Source organism: Ictidomys tridecemlineatus, chromosome 1 (genome assembly GCF_052094955.1).
Source record: "Ictidomys tridecemlineatus isolate mIctTri1 chromosome 1, mIctTri1.hap1, whole genome shotgun sequence".
Lineage (NCBI taxonomy): Eukaryota > Metazoa > Chordata > Mammalia > Rodentia > Sciuridae > Ictidomys > Ictidomys tridecemlineatus.
The window spans coordinates 44,652,914-44,669,131 of NC_135477.1; the positions used below are offsets into that span (position 1 = coordinate 44,652,914).

At 52.9% G+C, this 16,218-nt stretch overlaps 1 protein-coding gene and 1 long non-coding RNA gene across 5 annotated transcripts in view; one reads left to right on the forward strand and one right to left on the reverse strand.

Annotated features, from left to right (window-relative positions):
* Rps24 (ribosomal protein S24) overlaps positions 1-16,218 on the reverse strand; it is a 462,172-nt gene that overhangs the window by 270,354 nt on the left and 175,600 nt on the right. The gene's annotated exons all lie outside the window — the stretch shown is intronic.
* LOC144375259 (uncharacterized) lies at positions 5,853-12,196 on the forward strand. 3 transcript variants are annotated; one of them, XR_013434872.1, is made up of 4 exons: positions 5,853-6,025; positions 6,232-6,469; positions 7,136-7,952; positions 11,707-12,196. It is a non-coding gene; the product is annotated as an uncharacterized LOC144375259 (long non-coding RNA). The 3 variants fall into 3 exon arrangements; XR_013434871.1 differs by having other exon boundaries at positions 7,136-7,357; positions 7,791-12,196; XR_013434870.1 differs by having other exon boundaries at positions 7,136-12,196.

Consider the following 16,218-nt stretch of genomic DNA (forward strand, 5'->3'; position numbering starts at 1 on the left):
GCCTTTGTGTTGCTGTGACAAAAGGAGGAAAAGTTTATTTTGGAGCTCAGAGGTCCCAGTCCATAGACAGCCAACTTCCTCGGGGCCTGAGGTGAACATCATGGCGGAAGAGTGTGGCGGAGGAAAGCGGCTGAGAACATCACACCAGGAAGCAAAGAGAGAGAGTTCCCCTCACAAGAGACAAAATATAAACCCCAAAGGCACACTCCCAGGGACCCACGTCCACCAGGCACACCCTACCTGTCTACCGTTACCACCCAGTTCATCCCAATCAGTGGATTAACACACCGATTAGGTAAAGGCTTTCGTAACCGAATCATGTCAGCTCTAAGCTTCCTTGCACTGTCTCACACATGAGCTTCTTGGGTAGCCTCACATCCAAACCACAACACATTCCCACCCCATCCCTGCGCCCTCCTGCCGCCCAGTCCTACTTCTCCATCTGGCCTTCACCTGGTCCTGGCCCTACCAACTCTCCTGCCACATGTGTCTCCCTGCCTAGTTAGAACCCTCTGGCAGCAGAGACTCCAGGCCCACTCCAGGTCGCACATGGAGCTGGACACCAAACAGAGACTCACATAGCACCTGGGAGATCAAAGTGGGAAAGAAATTCACTGAGCAGGCCACAGACATGGCTATGACACTGAGTGACCATTCAGGAGTGCTGATGAGCTCCTGAATGTTCTGTCAGTACGTTATACCTCCGTTTAATACCTTCATCTCGAGTAACTTAGGATAATAACCAATATGGCTGCTTATGGAAGACTGGGAAATGCCCCTGACCTCACTGTGCTTACCAACACCACAGGGATCTCCCCTTCTAAATCTGACTTCAGGGGACTTCATTTGAATGAAAGCTGTCTGTAAGCCTATCGCTCACCCCCACGGTCTGATACTTTGTCTTGTCAATCAGTGCAGCCAGACTTTCACCATGACCAGCAACACTCATGACAAGCCACAATTATCAGAGGACACCAGAGAAGACAGTCTGCCAGGACAGCCTTTGGGGATCATTTTGTCACCTTCTTTGGAGCTTTGAGCATCCTGTCACATCTACCACCCACCTGAGAGATCACAAGATCTCAAGACAAATTTGTCTGAGTAAATTATTAGACATCTTGACCCCATGATTCAGCCTCATTGCAGATGACCAAGGAACTGTCAGTCTGACTTCCATTCACTCATGAATTCAACAGATAGGCCCCCAAAGCCCCCTGCCTGCTGAAGTTCCTTAAGGGCTGGGGACAAATTAGCAAATCCACAGAATCTCTGCCTTCATGGAGCTGAGATTCTACCAAATAGCAAACATGCAATAGGAAAACGGAGAGAAATGCTTTGGAGAACAGTCAACAGAGACAGGGAGACAGGAAAGCTGGAGTGGTGTGGTCCACTATTTCACAAGCAGAAAGACGGGGCAAGTTATCCTCAAACCAAGCAGAGGCCGTTTCCCGGTGCTTAAGAGCTAAGGAAAAGTCAAATATTATAAAACTATAATAACAGAGTCTACTCTAGTCCCGGAGAGTAAAGGGGAAGGAAATCCTCCCCTAAGACTGCGGGGCCGTTAGTGGAGAGTCTAGGGTGGCTCCCAGATGCCTCTGGGGCTCCCCAACACCCTTCCCTCTGAGCGCCTGCACAGAAGCTCAGTCCTCCTTTACACACCCACTCCAGGGCTCGCGGCTTCTCCCAGCTTCTCCCAGCTTCTCCCAGCTTCTCCCAGCTTCTCCCAGCTTCTCCCAGCTCCCGTGCATCCTCCATAGCCTGCATTGATTCCAGATGTTCTGCACCCCTGGAATGGCCTCCGTCCCTTCTCCTCCAATTTCCAGCCACTCGAGGCTCAACCTGGTCCCTAGCCATGAGACAGCTTCTGTTCAGGCCTCTCCGTCCTCTGAGTCCCCAGATCGTGGGGCAACAGTCTCTTCTGACCCTTCAGGAGAGATGGCAGCATCCAGCTCCCCCTCCACGGGATGGTGTGCCCTTTAGGACAGTGGCATTCTGAAAGGTCTCCGTGTTTCACACCAGGCTGTGCACGCGGAGTGAAAGGCAGGGTGAGGCCCAGGCTGCATCAGGAATACTGTCTTGTTCATCCTCACCCGGGTGAGTCAGGGTACGTCAGGCTGGGCACAGGGCTACATTCCAGGGACGAGAAGCCATTTGTCCAAGTCATAGGAGGCACTTAGGAGACACTTGATGAGTGAGACACCAAACAAACACACACACACACACACACTGTCCTATCTCCTGCCTCAGACATGCCCCATGTGCTTAGGCACATGGCCCTGGCTGGGCTCTGACCTCAGCCCATGTCTGGCTTGGCCTCCAAAAGAAAGTTCCTCTGGTGTCTTCAACAGTGATGAATCTTGGGAAAGAGACTTAATGCAACCACTGACCAGGTTTTTGTGGGGGTTTCTTGTTTGTTTGTTTTGTTTTTTTTGGTACCAGAGATTGAACTCAGGGGCACTCGACCACTGAGCCACATCCCCAGCCCTATTTTGTATTTTATTTAGAGACAGGGTCTCACTGAGTTGCTTAGCGCCTCACTTTTGCTGAGGCTGGCTTTGAACTCATGAACCTCCGCCTCAGCCTCCCGAGCCACTGGAATGATAGGCATGCACCGCCACGCCCTGACCAGGCTTCCTAATCTCAGTCTTCTAGAGAACTTTCTAGATCCTTTCTCAATACTGAAAATGGGAGCCCAGTTTATAAGTTCTAAGTGTATTCAGTGACAGCCTGGAATCAGCTGGAATCAGGTCTAATGAGCTGGCCGTCTGCTCTCCTGGAGAGGAAGGGCTTCCCCAAAGCTCAGCTAGCAGATGGCAAACCAGCCTGGCCCTCAGCTCCAAGCCCTCCACGCACCCAGCCTGTGAACAGCCCCCCACACACACTCTAAGTGCTGCTAAGTGCTCCCTTAACTAGCTGCGTGGAGGAAGACCAGGACTTCCTCCGGACCCCCCGGTGGCTGGGATGAGCATGGGCATCGTCTGTGGCTCCCAGGGAAGGTGTGGACCTGAGACTGCTCGTCTGTCAGCTCATGTAAGAGAGCTTTCAGCACGCAGCCCTGGGCAGGGAGCCGGGATGCTCCCTCAGCATAATCAGACCTCAGCTGTCATTTCACCAGAAACGGGGTCACCATTATGTTAATAAGAGGCACACACATTTCTCACCTATCTGAAGGGGAGCTCGAGGAGGAATTAATTCTCACAGTGGTGATGTGGATTTGATTGCTGATGACTGGGAAGAAATCAGCCCCAGCCTGCAGCGTGAGCGCCCCACTCCCCGCTCCCTGGTACCTGGCTCCAGTCTCACCCTCCTCAGAGCAGGCTCAACCCTCCCCCTGCAGAGCCAGCAGGAAATGGTCAGAAGAAAGCCACTAGCAGTCACCAGAAAACAACAGATTGCAAGATGCAAGAGAAGGAGAGGTACCTCCTTACTCTGCAGGGAGGGTGACTTGGGAGACCTTCCAAAGACACAGGGGGCACCGACATGGCCACTACTCAGGCAGCACGGCCTCACCCTCATGCAGATCAAGGATGAGATGCCAAAGCCAGGGCACAAGGCCTGATTCCACCCTCTTCCCCTCCTTTCCTAAGACCCTTCAGTAGAGAGCCAATAAAACATCATGGTCCCTAGATGTACTTTTTTTAGGGATGGTGGCAGATTTGGGGAAGGGAAGTATTATGGTTAGATGTGGTTCCTCCCCACCAAAACTCAGGTCGAAATTTAATTGCCAATGTTAATGAGGGATGGTGGAAAATTAAGAAGTGTTTGGAGCCAGGCGTGGTGGTGCACACCTGGCATTCCAGCAGCTCAGGAGGCTGAGACAAGAAGATCACAAGTTCAAAGTCAGCCTCAGCAACTTAGGGAGACCCTGTCTTTAAATAAATATTTCCAAGGGCTGAAGGTGTGGCTGCGCAGTTAAGTGCCCCTGGGTTCAATCCCTGGTACCAAAAAAAAAGAAGAAGGAGAAAGAAAAATGTCCAGGTCACAGGGGCTCAGCCCTCATGCAGGGGTTAATGCCGTTCCCACGAGAGTAGACTGGTTACCAGGAGCGGCTGCTGCGAAGCTCCAGCCCTCTTTCCAGCTCCTCCCTTCACACTGCAGGCTTGCCTTTCTGATTTCCACCATGAGCTGAAGAGGCACGAGCTCCTCACCAGATGCAGCCACCCAACCTTAAGTGCACCCCTTTCAGAAGCATGAGCTACAGAAACCTCTCTTCTTTGTGTGTTACCCAACCTCAAGTACTCTGTTATAATCATAGAAAAGGCAACAAGATCCTTCTCCACTGGTGCTCCCCGCTGGGCACTGCAGCCTCCTCACTAGAAGTACTGAGGGTGGCAAGTCACTCCCCACAGACAGCTGGGAGTACCACCCCAGCACCCATCCCCACCCCAAGCTGCCCCCTTGGATCTTAGAGACAAGCCCTGGGAACAGGACAGAACCAGTGCCACCTGGGTCAGGGTGTCAGCTTGTTGTGGCACTCACCACCCAGATGAAGCCTCTGTCCCAGGCAGTGCAGGAGGCGATGCTGGAGATGGCTCCTTATACACCCACCCCGCACACCTAGTTCTCCCTAGTGGTGCTCTTCCTTCCCCTGGCCTCCTCCCTCCCTCTCCTCCCTCCTCCCTCCCACCCTCTTATTTGATGACTCTGCTCATGATCCTGGGGACCTAAGCTCTGGTAGACATGGCCCCGCGCTCCTGTTGCTCACAGCCCCAGTGGGGTCCAGACGGGCCACCTGGGCAGCCCAGCAATGGGGAAATGCAGAGCATGGCAGAGCACGGGAGGAGGTCAGAGGGTTTGGGAGGCGGGAGGGAGGGAGTCTTCCAGGCAGCAGGAAGGGTGTCTGCAGATCCTGACCCTCCGAGGAGTGTGAGTCCAGTGTGCCCAGTGGTCAGCAACTGAGGTGGGGCGTTGCCAGGAAACAGGTAGTGGCCACATCGTGGCCAGCCTCCTAAGCTACTTTAGGAGTTTGAAACTGCTCCCGAGAGCTTCATAGAGTCTCTGAAGGAAGTGAATAATTAGATGTGTGATGGAGAATTTTTGTCTGGCTCCAGAGAAGAACGGAGATGAGAGAGAGCCACAGTAAAGGAGGCCAGGAGGCCAGGAGGCTGTTGTCATGGGTGAAAACAGAGATGAACAGGATGGTGAAGAAGGAAAGGGGCCTTAAGAAGAGCTAGGACCTATCGCGCGTGCCAGTGAGTAACCACGGGAATGGCAGAGGACAGGAATCCGAGGGGCTGGGTGAGAATGACTGAGCCCTTATTGTGTGTCAGCCACTGTGATAAGAGTTAGCTGCATTGTCTCATTTAATCCCTTTGTGAAACAGATGTTGCTGTTACATCCATTTTACATATGAGGAAACTGATGCTCAGAGACCTTAGCCCCCCTGACTTCTCCTAGGACCAGGGGTAGCAAGCAGTAGAACTAGGATGACTCAGGGTTTCTGGAGACCAGGTAGGTGTGGGTGCCCATGCCCTGAGAGGGGCCAGAGAAGAGGAATGGACCCAGACAGGCACCAAGGGGCTCAGGACCCGGAACACATTGGTGACAGCAATGAGCAGTGGAAGATGTGGGGCTGAGGCACGAGAGAGAAAGATTCAGGAGGCTGTGTCTAGAGGAAGGAAGCAAAAACAGAGGCCAAGGTCTTCTGAGGCCTAAGTGGAAAGCAAGAAGAGGGGAGGCCAAGGGCAGAGCTCCAACACCCACCCGGAAGGGGCAGGCAGAGCAGGAGCAGGTAGAAAAGGGTCAGCAGCTTTGTGAGCCATTCTCTACCTTCAACGAGGGACACCTCGGGCAAGACAGAAAGATGACCTGTCAAATCCCCTCGTAATCCTGCTAGTGACAGAGCTCCTGGCAAACTCCCTGCTGATGCTGGCAAGCGGGAGGGTTCTTATCTATGGAATGCTTTTAGCAAGAGGCACCCTGTCTGCCTGGGACCGCTTATGGCCAACAAACCTGTGACCGACAGATTTATGAGGGGGTCTCCGTAGAACCCGCTAGGCAAGCTGGGCCACCACCAGAGAATAAGGTGGGGGTTCTCTAGCAAACTGGCTCTCTTGAATCACATAGAGACCCTTCTTGACATGGCAGGAATGTCTTCGGGAGCAATGGCGTGACCTCATACTGCACATTTTACCTGCGCCTCTCAATTGGTGCCCCTTCTTAATACTGGGTAAGGCCTCTAATCCCTGTGAACCTGATGTGACAATCTGGCCCTTTGTATTTTATCTCAAGGACACAGACTTACTAAACTGCACCAGGACCTTTGAATCTTCCTCCCAGCCCTGAGACTCTGGTCCTTGCAGAGGGATGAGTACCTGGAGATGGGAGAGGCCAAGGAAGGCCTCCTCTGCCTTGCTCCTGGGTGGATTTGGACCAGGAAGAGGTGAATAGTTTACCACTGGAGGCTGGAGCATGGAAGAGTGGCTGAAGTTCTGGAGAGGCTGAAGTCCTGTACTGAAGATGGCAGAAGGTAAGCTTGAGACAGAGCCCAAGCGCAGACTCATTCTGGGGTGAGGAGGAGGGAATTACAGGGTCCTGGACAGGGCAGTAGCAGTGGGAATAAAAAGCAACTGTTTTAAGTTGCTCTTAACTCTTTAAGACCTATTTAAGAGAGTGTATGGGGCTTGGAAATGGATTGGGTCTTTGATGGAGCAGCAAAGACAGAGGTGAGTTCACCCTGGGTTAACTGGGTGGGTAACGGTTCCACTCACAGGAAAGGGGAAAGCAAGGAGAAGACCAGAGGACCACTTTGGATGTTTCAGGCATCTTTGGCACACCCTTGTGGAGACGTCTTGTAGGCAATTGGATAATTTGGGTCTGAAGCTCAAGGGCAATGGCAGGGCTAGGGATGGAAAGCAGACAGACTCTGGGTGGCACCCCACGGCTTGGGCCAGATGAGATAGCAAAAGAAATGGGATGCAGAAGATGAAAAGGCCCCAGATGAGGACCACCAACAATTGCAGCAGGATTTCCCAACTGTTGTCCAAGGACCATGCGCCCTGGATAATCAGGAAAATGAGTCAAATGCAGATCCCCAGGCCCACATGCAACACCAACCCAATCCACATCAAAATGTGTGAGACGTGGAGCTTGAGAATTGATCTGCCTTTTAACAAGCACCCTGGATGATTTTCAGGCACCCAAATCTTTGGAAATCACTGAGGTAAGGAACAGGCAGAGGGAGGGATCATCTCAAAGGAGACAGAGAAGGAAGGGGAGAGAGAAGAAGAAACCAGCATAATTCAAGTTCATGAAAACCAAAGGAAGAGGTTTCGCGGGAGGAAACTGTGGCGTGTGTCCAGCGTTTCAGCAAGTCCAGGCAGAGGAAGGACTGAGAAGTGAATGTCCCTGGAATCTGGTAACATGGAAGTACCTTGGTCAGAGCAGTCTGGGGACAGATGGGACACACGCACTGCTAGAGGAGACTGAGGGGTGGATGGACGTGGGGAGGACGGGAAGGAGATTTGGACCGTTTTCTCATAAGTTCGACTGAATGGGGGGGCGGGGAAATAAGACAGAAGAAACAAGAAAATAAGGCAGAGTGTGAAGAATGGGAAGGAAACGTGCAGAAGGTGCAGATGGAAGAAGACAGAGCAGAGAGAAGGGGAACCCACCCAGGGAGACCCCTAAGACAGGAGGAGATCACAGGTTAAGGGGCAAGAGGTGACATGAGCCTTGGCTGGGAAAAGGCCATGACATAAGAACACGTGGTAGACAATGTCTTTATGAGTAGAGTTTTGGTAGCGGGAGGTTGGGATCCCCACTGGACGTTTTCTATTTTCTCTACGAAGCGGGAAGAGAGCCCACCTGCAAAGAATGAGCCCAGCGGAGGTTACAGGGAAGGTCTGAAGAGAGAAAAAGCCATCAAAGCCAGGTCGTGCTAACGACGGCCGCCGTTTCCATAGGAGGCTACTTGGGCGCAGAATGTATCGTGGATTAGAGATGATTGTCCGGTCAGTACAGCCTAGGCAGAGACATGCTCTGCTTTCTACGGTCACCGTGCCTGTGCCCTTGTAAGTCACACCAAGTCACAGAACCTGTAGTAAACAGAACTTTGTTTCTCTACCTGTCACCTAGGGAGGGGCTGATGAGGGAGGAACACCCCCCACCCAGCAGCCTCCGGGGACGAGGAACCACACGTGACCCGCTGTGTGTGCAGGGCTGCCTGTGCTCGGCCTCAGTCATTCAGGCATGCTCCAAGGCCAACTCACAGCCTCCCTCAAAGCCCAGGAGCTGCAGTGAGGGCCATCCCAGGCCAACCATGACCATGACAATGCACTAAGTCATGCCCACCCTAGGACCAAAGCTTCCATGATACAAGACCCAGCCGTGAGCCCAGAGATGGGAGTCCAGAGGAGGACAAATAGCCAAAAGGGCTATTCCCTGTTTTTACCTGACATCTAAAGAGGGGCCGTTTTCCTTCTCTGGTATTTGGTAGTAATTGTTTCATTTCATCAAGGCCTGCAGGGGGTCTCAGGAGAAAAAAAGTGAACTGGTGAGCAAGTCACTCAGGTCACTGAGTCATGCCCAAGGCCAGTCGGCAGCACCCAGTGTAGAGACTCCCAGGAGGCAGACAAGGAGGCCAGCAGGGCCCGGAGGAGTGTGGCCACAGGGTCCCAGCAATGATCAGGGCCTTGCTGGTGCCTCAGAGCCCCCTAAGGAGTGGTCTAATAAAAGGCCCAGGCCCCACCTGACCTCATCAACCAGAATCTCTAGGTAGGACCTTTGGGTCACACTGACATACTCCCAGCCTTAAGAGCCCTGGGTCAGGCCTGGCCACGCTCTGCACACCAGAAGTACAGAGTCACTGGTGACCAGGCATGACAGGTCCAGGAGGCTGACTCACAGCTCACGAGGACACAGAGCCCACTCATCTGTAGGCTCTTCTGTCAACTCTGCCCATTGGCTAGCAGCACCCAGGAAGCTAGTGCTTCGGAGTGTCACTAGAGAAGCCAATGGCATTGGGCTTTGGTGTGTCCTTCTGAGTGACAGATAGGCTTATCAGGCTAGAAGCCTGGTACGGCCATCAGGGCCTTGCCAGGATGCGCCTAGGCCACCCCTCTCTCTGTTCCTATTGGCTGACGAGGCTGCCCTTCACACACATCCAGTCAGTGATTGCTCAGCCTTCTTGGTCCCTGCCTCTGGAAGGTGACCTTGTGTCTTTGAGCTGCTCCGTTTTATAGGTTGATGTCTAAGTTGAGGGCTCAGAGAGCCATGGCGTCCCCCTCACATCCAGATCCTTGAGGACACTTCACATTTGTGGGCACAACTCACCCCACTTTACAGGTCAGGGAAGTGAGGCCACCAGGTTAGGTGTGAGATCCAAGGCCACGTGGCTTCCCGCAGGAAAGGCCGATGTCTGAGCTATGCGGGTGGTAGAGATGGAGTACGGGAGCCACATTACAAGGAGTAAAGGAGGAAGACTGGACATCAGGTGGGTGGACTGTCTCAGGACTGGGAGGGGGAAGAGTGTCCAGGGCCTGGAGAGTGGAGAAGAGGCCATGCTGCCCTGAGTCAGCTGGACAATCGACATATGTACCAAGGACCCTGCTGGGTGCTGTGGAGGGATGTGGACAGGACCCAGAATGATCCGTGCCTATTCTGACAAGTTTTTCTGAGCAACATGGGCCTGTGATTAACCCTGTCATGAGTCACTGTTTTGAGCCTGTTCCGGGTGAGAACTAATCTGGGTTGTACTTTTAAGACAATAAGCAGCTCACAGCTGGCTCTGGCAATCTCCCGCAGCTCAGCCATCCCTGTTGAGGGACCCATCCTGCCAGCATCAAATAAACTGTCAATCAACACTCTCTGATTAAGCAGCTTAAACTGGTCTAATCTGAAAAGAGAGTGTGAGATTCGTAGAGCAGAAAAGCCTACAAGCTTCTGACTTCAGTTCTAGCTCGACCCAGAGACTCAAACCATATCTTCTGGGCCCATTTTTGCTCTCCTGTCCTTGGGTCCTCTCTCTGGATCTGCCTCTGGCTGTTTTCCCCTGTGATTCACTCACTCTCAGGCACACTCCCCCTTCTTGGTAGATCCCAGAGGCTCCTAACTCCAAGTGCAGGGAGTTCTCTCCTCTTCTCAACTCCAACCAGTCATAGCCCTGGAATCCACTTTCCCCTAGACCCAAACCTGAACCAATGACCATGACCAGGTCACGGTCTGATCTGGGACACTGATCTTCCAGGCCCTGGCCCCAGGCCTGCACTGAAGCTACCCCAGGCAGTCCACGTGGAGTGGGGATGGGGTGAATTCCCAAGGAAAAGAATGTTCTGCAGAGATGGGTGTTGGGCAGGTGATGAATGCCTGCCATTGTAACAGGCAAAGCTCCCTGCCTGTGTCTGAAAGAGGGGACGAGATGGTCAAAGGCCTTCTGGGCCCAGGGCCACATCCCAGAACCCATTCTCCTCTCTGTGGCTAAATATGCTCTGCTGGCACCGAAGGCTACCCCCCCCCCAGCAGAAAAGGCCCCCAGAGCTTTCAGGGGGTGGGTGTTGGAGAAGAAAACACAGAAAGATGGAGAGCTGGGAGGGTGCCCCTGCTTCACGTCCTGGTCCCATTAAACACTACAGCGGGAAGGAGCTGCTCAGAACCTGGGCACTGCAAGAGAGAGGCCCAAGTGGGCCCTGTGGGATAAGAGACAGAAAGGAAATGGCTACAGGGGAAGGAGAGCCTCAAGGACAGACGGAGAGACAAGGCAGGGTTCTGGGTGTCGCTGGTTGGAAGATGAAAGCAGGCCCTGCTTGCTCACAGCAGGGCATGAAGTGCCTCAGATTCCCCACTTGGACTTTTAATCAACTCCCCTCCTTCCTCATTAAGAGCATAGCACACAGGAAAGAAACTGACAGCTAGGAAAAGCCACGTTAGCACTGTGACAGCCCAGCTTCCTCTCCAGGGCCAAAGCCTACCCTACACACCATCCCCAGCCCCCGGGAACCCCACTTCCTGAAGGCCCCAAATCCACCGACTCTATCTGTAGATCCACCCAGTCCTGGGAGACCAGTTCACCACACAGGCCGTTCAGAACCCCTGAGGGCATTGTTACCCAGGCCTGGGCCCACCCAGGGAAGTTCGGATCTGCAAGCCCGGGGCAAGCCCCAGGCATCTGTATCCTCAGGGGGCCCAGAGCAGAGGCAAGTTGGAGGAACAGTCACAGGCTGGAAGGAAACTTCTCTATGAAATGAGAGCAGTCAATCAGAGTGGGGCCTCTATAACCTGCCGACTCAATCTAGCCTGCTGCTTGCTTTTGTAAATAAAGCTTTATTGGAACATGGCCACACCCACTCGTTTGCATGGCCTCTATGGCTGCTTTCAGGGTAGAATGTCAGAAACTTATGACATGCAAAGCCAGAAGTATTTATTCTCTGGCGTTTTCCAGAAAAAGTGGACCTTCTCTAAATTAGCAGGCAATCTCAGAGGCCCAGACACGTCTCTGGGTGGAAGATTTAAAACCAGAACGCTCGGCTTCTTCCTTTCGCTTTTTGTCTCATGGTCTCGACACACCCCCATCCGCTGGCGTGTGGACGCGGAGAGGGCATCTGCTGTTTAACCTGCTAGAATCCGTTGTCTTCCTTCTGGAAATAACCTCTTACTTTAGGGAACCCCTTTCTCTCACTGGGTGAAATCTTCATAGAACTTCAATCAAAACACCCCACTCTTTTCTTGGGCACATGGCCCAAAATGAGCCCATCCCTGGTCTCTCCCTAGAATTGAATCTCGAGCTGAGAAGAGAACCATTGGCAGACATTCGACTTTCCTTCTCTCAGCACAAGGTCTGAAGAAATCCTCCCAGTGCCCTGGAGATGCCCTGCCCCTCAGAGAACCATTCCTCAGCCTTCGCTGTGACTCTACAGGTAGCTCCATCTCCTCCCCAGATGTTCCTCTTATGATCCATTAGAGTTTAAACCAGCTGCAGACACCCAAAAAGCCCAACTGGCATTAAACATCAGACTGGACTAGGCCACAGGGCCCAGGTCTGCCCATTTCCCAGGTGGCCTTTCACAGCCATTCCTGGACTGGAGAGGACCAGGGGCCATTGGGACAAGAATCCAGACATTTGTCCTGTCCGCACATCTCCTCCTGTCCCAGTGACACCCCGTCCTGCCATCACCGAAGTCAATAGCCCCAGACAGCATCCCTCCCCACATACGCGAACTGTTTGAGAAATTAATAAATACGTAACAAAGAGCCCTCTTCACACCGCGAGCAGCAATGACAACTCTATAGAGAGAGCCGTCCCCAACGAGAGCTGTGTGTGTGTGTGTCATGTAATATCAGGAATTAAAAAGCGTCAAAAGATCAAGTGGGAGGAACATTAAATATGAATGGGATGAAAGACACATTTCTGTGCACGGAATAATGACTTTAATGAGTTTCCTCACCCCGGTCCCCGCATCATGAAGTACAAATGCCAGGAAGGGATGGCGGGCGAGGGGAGCGCGGGTGGGGGAGGCTCTGTGTGGGAAAGCGAGATGAGCAGGTGGGCAAGAGAGAGGAAGACGAGAAGGAACTGTCAGGGTGAGCCCTGGGCCCGACACAGCTTCCCAGAGGTGCCTCCCAGGGCCCCGTGGAGTCCCCTTACCCTGCAGCCCAGGGCCCAGGCCCATCCCCAGCCCACCTGGTTAGAGCAGTCGGTGCATCCAGCTGGCACAGCACCTCTGCACCCAATAACCCGACGGGCGTCCACACTGGCAGTTCTTGGATCTGTGGGGTTTACCCAGCGGGCCAGAAGCAACCACACACTTGATACAGGTGGGACGTCCATACCCTCCCCAACACACAGATAGGAATCCTAGCCCACTAAGGAGTGGTATTAGGAAGCGGGGGCTCTGGAGGGAGATTACATCACCAGGGTGGACCCCTCTTGAGTGGGATTAGTGCCCATATAAAAGACACAGCAAAGAGACCCCTCACCCTATCACCACGTAGGGCAAAGGCACCAAGTGTGAGCTGGAAAGTGGACCCTCGCCAGACACAAACCTCCTGGCACCTTGATCTTGGACTTCCAGACTCGAGAACTATGAGAAATTCATACCTGCTCCTCACAAGCCACCCAGCCCACGATCCTTGGCTAGAGCTGCCCAAACAGCAAGACGATGTATGAGCACGTGGCTTGAGCCTTAAGCCAGACTGGATATGCTCAGGATGCCAGGCTGTCACCTCCCGGCGGTGAGACTGAGGAGGGGACCTAACTTCTAAACTTGTGCCTCCTCGTCTGTGAGGCAGGATGCCACGTCTTCCTCACAGCAGTCCTGGAGGATCCAACCAGATGACATCCACATCTGCTTGTCCTGAAGAGGGCACCCACAGTTTCCTCCTCTCACCAGACACCAGCGGCCAGCCGGTGAGTCGCTGTCACCAGTGTTGTTCCAAGCCCATATCTCATGCCATGTTCACAATAGCCCTGGAGCCAGAACAGGGTCAAGTCATCTCCACAGTGGACAGAGAACAGCTGCATTAGTGGAAGAATGGACGGAAAGAAAGATGTCCACCTCTCTGACAAATGATAACGGAGAGACCGTGCAAGACATGACCACGTGAAGCCAGCTGGGAGCCCAGGCTGAGCTACCTGGAGCAGGTACCTCTCCACCACAGCCCTCCACTGTCACCATCACACATGCACAGCACCTGCTGGCTTCTCCGGGGCCAGAGCCAAGAAGGGAGGCCCCTGTCCCTTCTGTGTGGCCACAGAGGCAAACTGATGGTCCCCAAGAGGCAAGGGGAATATGAGGTTCTGCCTTGTTGGTATTTTCAAGTTAATGAGCTGAGGAAACCATCCCAGTCATAAAGATGAAAAAAAAAAACAAAATAAAACCAAAAAAACCTCCCATGATGCTTACGGCAAACCAAGAGCTCCTACGTAGTAACTCACCGTCCTCACGATAACCATCTGAGAAATGTAGTACTGCTATTATCCCATTTAACAGAAAAAGAAGTCGAGGCACAGAGAGGTGAAGTAACTGGTTCCCAGTTACACAGCTAGTGGGTGCTGAAGGTGGGAGTCAAGCCGGGGCCATGTGGCTCTAAAATCCCTGCTCCTAACCCTGAAGAACTTCCCAGGAATAAGAGCAGGAGCTGTCATAGGAAGAAGCTGGGAGGGGAGGGCTGGTAAGTCCCAGCTAGAAAGAAAACTCGGAGTGAAGCTGGAGGGGCCTTTTATCTGCTGTCCCAGATGCCATCCAGGAGCGGGGGCTTCAGAAGTTGGAGGGTCCTGGAGCATTTGTCATGTCTCAGGTTGTTGTCATTGTCCCTAGTTCCCTGCAGTAACTGGGAGCGGAGCAGGAGGGCCTGTGGCTCAACCAAGTGGGTAGCCTTGGGACAACCAGAGCTGCCCTTGTAGCTATGGGGAGGGGGCCACAGATGGCCACTCCACCCAGGAGCCAGGACAGGTTGGGCTGGGACATGGGTGGGCCTCGGAACTGCGGCAGGAGATTCAAACCAGACCAGAGTTCCTGCCGTCATTAGCGGATGGGTGTAATTATTTCTTAACGTGCCTCATTGGCCCTGAGAAAGAAAGTGGGCAACACTGTCCCCCCTGTTCAGCTTATTTCCCTAGATCCTGGCTTAGAGTCTGGTATGTCGTAGGTACCCAAGAAATGTTTATTAAATGAATGTGCACAGGGAGTAAGGATTAGCCAGTGTTTCCCAGCCTCAATGAGCCTCACTCAGCCTCACTCAGTTCTTGGCGTTCGGAGCTGGGTGATTCTTTGTTGTGGTCCCATCCCATGTACTACAGGGTGTTTAGAGCACCCTTGGCTGCTCACAGGGGTCAGTGCTCCCCCCCCACTCGGACATAACAGCCAAAAATGTCTCCAGAGACTGCCAAAAATGTCCCCAGTTGAGGACCGCTCTTTTTTTAAAAAATAATAATAAAAGATTTATTATCTTTACTTGGTCGAGGACCGCTCTTAGAAGCCAATATCCTTGGCTCATGCCACTCACTGAAAGAGGGAAGCCAGCTTTAATCTGCACATCCAATGGGCAGGAGGGGATCCCAGCACCCAAAGCCAGGAAGGGCCGAGAGGAAGAAGGGAGGAAATCAGGGTAACCCTGGAGCTCTCAGGGGATTGTCAAGAACGGAGTCCAGTCTGCCTCTCAGGTTGGGAGACGGGTGGTGATGTGTGCTGATTTTAACATCCAGAGTCAGGACAGGAAGGGATGTGACCAGGAGGAGAGAGAAGTGAACTCAGCCCAGACACCAGCTTGGGACACAAACAGCCTGGCTTAGGCCTGAGAGCAGACTAAGCAGCAGAAATCCCCCACGTGGTCCCCCAACAAGGGACCCTTTGACAGATGGCCTTGCAACAGCGACCCTCTCTTGTCTCCACTTTGAAGCCTGCCCTGTGCAATGTGGCCTCCCACCCAGGAGGGCTGTGGATCAAGGTGGTCTTGGCAGATCTGCTCAGAGGGATTAACCGGTGACATTACAGCTACATGACGGCCTCGTTATTATTACACACACACACACACACACACACACACTCGCCCTGTCGGAGCTTCCAAACCCTGATTTGTTGGTTTCTGAAAAACTGTTTCCACCAAGACAGCAAGCTAGGCTACAAGAGATAGTACTGACTCAGCCATTTCCCCATCCTCGGCATAAAAGGGTCTAAAAAGAATAATTTAAGCTTCTCTGGAGTGAGATCATTTAATGAATCTTCTTGATGCTAAGAGGTTTTATATGCCTTTTTAAAAACCCTTCCCCAAGCACAGGGCTATGATATTACCTTGGAGAGCAGAGAGATGAAGTGATACACGTATGCACCGCACACAGGGAGGAAGGAGGTGGTTTCCTTGGCAACAGCATCCATGTTCAGGCTTCCCTCAGCTAAATTGGAATATATTGAAATATCTGCTTTGGGCACCTCTCGCGTGAGGGGAAATAAGTAGTTTTCTATTCAAGCGCTCTCAGAACCGCAGGCCTGCAGCTGGGGAGCGATGTTCTATGAGTTCGATGCGTCTGAATGGGGCAAGGCAGAGAGCAAGCTGGCAGAAGACCTCAGCCTTCCCTTGCAAAACCCAATCCTTTCCTGAGCCACGGGGAATGAATGGAAGCAACAAACATGATGCTCAACGGACCCAGCAGATGGGATAAGCCTGCATCCTGCATCCCGTCCACCGCTCCGCAGCTGTCCAGGCATGCCCAGCACCACGGATCCGCATCCAGCAGGCGCCGCACAATGTGCTTACAATGGAGAGTGGATCTGAGAAAAAATATGC